This window comes from Galeopterus variegatus, unplaced genomic scaffold (genome assembly GCF_000696425.1).
Source record: "Galeopterus variegatus unplaced genomic scaffold, G_variegatus-3.0.2 Scaffold1462, whole genome shotgun sequence".
In the NCBI taxonomy this organism is placed as follows: Eukaryota; Metazoa; Chordata; class Mammalia; order Dermoptera; family Cynocephalidae; genus Galeopterus; species Galeopterus variegatus.
The window spans coordinates 121491-125718 of NW_007727573.1; the positions used below are offsets into that span (position 1 = coordinate 121491).

The 4228-nt window shown below is 44.5% G+C and overlaps 1 protein-coding gene across 1 annotated transcript in view; it reads left to right on the plus strand.

Annotated features, from left to right (window-relative positions):
• The first annotated feature begins 982 nt into the window (after window positions 1-982).
• Window positions 983-4228, plus strand: part of CHST6 (carbohydrate (N-acetylglucosamine 6-O) sulfotransferase 6) — a 13615-nt gene continuing 10369 nt past the window's right edge. The window contains exon 1 of the mRNA XM_008577217.1: window positions 983-1092. The gene's annotated coding sequence lies outside the window, so the exon portion shown is untranslated. The remainder of the gene's footprint in view (window positions 1093-4228) is intronic.

The following is a 4228-nucleotide window of genomic DNA, read 5'->3' on the forward strand; positions in this document are numbered from 1 at the left end:
TGTAAGCATTTATATTTTAGGGTCTTTTGGTTGTTGTCAAAGAACTAGAAAGAGTTATCCATGAGTTATGGAGAAAAAATGGAAAGAGGATTATTGATGATTCTGTTATCTTGCTTGATGTAAAAAAATATGGCACCATTAACTGAAAATTGGTAACATGTTGAAAAGCACATTTGGGAAAAAGAAACTGAACTTGTTTTAGATATTGTACAAAAACATACAGATACATATCTTTTGAGAAACTGGAGATTTTAGCCTGTATTTCAGAAGAATTCTCAAAGCAATGATTATTAAGTTTTTGGAATCATGAGTTGATGCTAAGAGTTCATAAAGCAAGGAGGAAAGAAGTCTGAGGACAGAACATTAGGTGATTAGTGGGACATAGAGATGGGTGCAGAGCACACTTAAAAAAGAGCTTAAGAAAATCAATTATGGTAGTTCTCCCCTTCCCCAGGGGGTATGTTCCAAGACCCCCAAGTGGAAGCTGAAACTGTGGATAGTACTGAACCCTACATATACTGTGTGTGTTTTTGTTTCGTTTTGTTTTAAGGTAAAAACTAAAACACCTACTAAATGACTAGTAGACGCCCGCCAGCCGGGACCGCAGCCACGTCTGAAAGCGCCTCATTGTGCGCCCTGCGGGCGGGCAGCGCGGGCACGCGAGGGGGTCCCTGCGCCGGGTCAGGAGGGCTGGAGTGTCCCCAGGACACACCCACCCGCAACATCCCGTTCTGACGACGCCTCTCTTTTTTCCTGCCCTGCCTTTTTCCCGTTCTTTTTTAGCTTCTCTTTTTTTCTGCGCTGTCTCCAGAGCCAGTCCGCCTTGGGTCTCCAGGTGTCTCCAATATCTTGGTACCTCCTGACTTCCGTCCATGCCTCTTAGAGCCCCCTCCCCGGTGTCGCCGGGTGCCCCTTAGTAGTCTTGGGACCCTAAGGAACAGATCAGACCCTGCGGACTCCCCTAGTGAAGAGGAGGAGCTGGCCGTGGGCTGGAACTTGGAAGAGACGACGTCAGGAGCCTTTGCGGAGCCCCGGGAGAGAGGTGTCTCCCTCCCTGCAGCGCCAGGTCGGGCGGAGACATCAAGCTTTGGGGTAGGTTGGTCCGCCCGCTCTCCACGGAGATGTCCCCACCCTGGGGAGGGCTTGGGGCTGGGCCAATGGCACAGTTGGAGAGGCTCGTTGATCCTGCAGCCGCGGGGTCAGGGTTGGCGGGAAGAGCCGAGGGTGGCTGTTGTATCAGCAACGTGGAAAGGCCATCCCCGCTCCTGGCGCTGGTTTGAAAATGTCTCACTGGGGCTTCACATGCACATGGAATCACTGCTGGGAATCCCTTATCTTTTGCAATTTGTGTTTCAAGGGACATGGCTTTAAAAAGTTCTCCAAGGGCTTTTTCCACAGAACTCTTGAGAAAAAAAGTAGCATAGCGAGTTAATTTGGTACCAGAGTCAGATGCATTGGAGTCCTTCCCCACCTCTTCTGGCCACTTGATCTTGGACAGAAGTAGAGGCCACTCTTGGCCTCAGTATAGGTTCCCAGCAAATGTTGACTTTTCTTTCTCTTCCCTCTTATACCAGAGGCAAGGTAGTCAAGGTTCCCATTTTTGAGAATGGTAAACTGAGGCCTGAAGAGCAGAAAGGACTTGGCTGGCCTGAAGCCATGAGGGAGTGGCTCAATTACCAGAGCTCCTAAGAACAGTCTGCTGCTGAGTGAGCCTTGATACGCTCCTCTTCAGCTGTGCTATAGGTGCTGTTATGGCCTCAGTTTACAAAGGAGTCAGCTGGAGCACAGAGAGTTTACGAGTGACTTGTTCAAAGTCACACATCTCACTGGTAGTAGAGACAGGATTTGAACCCAGTCTGACTTCAGCAGCCAGGCTTCCTGCCACTATCCTCTATTGTCTTCTGTTTTGTATGTACTTGTACCACACCTGCCTGTGCCTGCCACATTCTACTGCTAGGGCATTAGGGCCACCTGAACCTGACATATTGTCTTCTGTTTTGTATGTACTTGTGCCACACCTGCCTGTGCCTGCCACATTCTACTGCTAGGGCATTAGGGCCACCTGAACCTGACAGGGGTATTGTCCTTGGGTTTTCCTTATGAAAAGACTTCCCCTTAGATTTATAGAATATAAATGTGACCCAGGATTTAGAAGATCCGTGAACAAATACTGGTAAGTGTACCAGGTAGCAGGCATTGTTCTAAGTGTATGCTTTTTTTTTTTTTTTTGTGGTGGTGGTGGTTGGCCAGTACTGGGATCCGAACCCGTGACCTTGTGCTCTAGCTCTACAGATATTAACTCACTCAGTCTTCAAGTCAAGCTCATGAGTTGGGTTATATTACTTCTGTTTTAAAGATTTTTAAAAAACAGTCACAGAGAGATTAAGTAATGTGCCCAAGATCACACAGTAAATGATTAAGTGGAGTTCATACTCTTAACCACTATGCTCTATAACTCCTCCCTTTAATGAGAGGGACAGCATCCTGCTTCTAGTCTCCTAGGGGGAGATAGGTACAGAAATGCATGAACAAGAGTATTCTCAGTAGTGATAATAGCACTACCAACAATTTCTCAGTATCACCTAATACTCAGTCAATATTGAAATTTCTCTGATTACTTCTGAGAGGGTTTTTTTTTTTTTTTTTTGGTGCAGCTGGAAGGTATGGGAATCCAAACCTGTGACCTTAGGGTTATAAGGCTGCACTCTAACCAACTGGGCTAACTGGCCAGCCCCTCCAAGATATCTTCTTGTAGTTGGTTTATTCACATCAGAATCCAAACAAGGTCCACACATTGCATTTGGCTGTTATGTGTTTTGGGTTGTTTTCTTCTAAGATAGTCCCTTCCTTTTTCTTTTTATCTCATTGACTCAAAAAGAATGATGTACTTCTTTAAACAAAGTAATTAAAATAAAACATTAATAAAATAAACTACAGAACATTCCAGATTATCCCTGTAATGAGAGGTCTCTATCAATACCTCAGGAAATACAGGAGAACATGCTAAATGCACAATCCCTCCCATACCTTGTGTGTTTTGCTGCAGAGAAGAGATGAAGAGCCCCCAGACTTTAGGGCCCCCAGCTATAGGGTCCTATGATTAAGACCAAAATAGGTGCCATGCAAATTGCACCAGGGGATCCCCAAAGCTCAGAGCCAGGGAAAGGAGTTTATGTGCTGATATCTGCTCCAAAATGTCCCAGTGTGGCTTTAAGCCAGGGAGATATAAGGCTCTTTACCCAGACTAATTTGAATTCATTTCCTAATAGATTCTTGAAGGCAGATCTGTTTCCTCCAGCAGCATCTGGGCTGTGCAACTTCAGCCTCCCTGCCTCTGGCAGATGCCATACAGCTGCATCATCAGGACTGGCAGAGACATGGTAGATGTGGCCAAAGCTTGGGGGCCAGGCACGTCTTCTGCCACAGCCTGCCACAGCCTACAGTCCTGAAGTGGACGGTAGGTTTGGAGGCTTTGACAGCTTTCACTGCATAGGAAGTAATTGCCCCTGGCCTTCTCTGGCTAACTGGGTACTCAGGTTAGCTGAGATATGGATTTGCAGGCACCCCTCTCACTGCAATGAAAGCTGGAAGCAGCAAAGTCCACCCATGCCTCCTTGAATCAACCAAAAATAACCAATTTTATGATAGTGATTTATAGTATATCAATGTTGTGCATCAGTCACCACAAGGTTCTTCTAGGTTGAACCTTGCATGTATTAGTACTTCATTCCTTTTTATTGCTGGAGAATATTCTATTGATATACCATATTTTGTTTGTTCATTTATCAATTAATGGACATTTGGGATGCTTCTACTTTTAGGCTTTTATGAATAATGCTGCTATGAAAATTCATGAACAAGTTTTTGTGTGGACATATGTTTTCAGTTTTCTTGGTTATATACCTAGGAGTGGAATTGCTGCTTCGTATGGTAACTCTGTGTTTTACCTTTTGAAGAACTGCCAAACTGTTCTCCCCAGCAACTGTGCCACTTTACATTCCCACCAGCAGCATATAGAGTTCCAATTTCTCCACATTCTAACACTTATTATTACTTTTTATTATTGCCCCTCTTTTTTATTATAGTTATCCTAGTGGATGGGAAGTGGTATGTCATCGTTGTTCTGATTTGCATTTCTCTAATGACTAAAAATGTCGAGCATCTCTTCATGTATTTAGTGGCCATTTGTACATCTTCTTTTTTTTTTTTTTTTTTTTTTTTTTTTTTT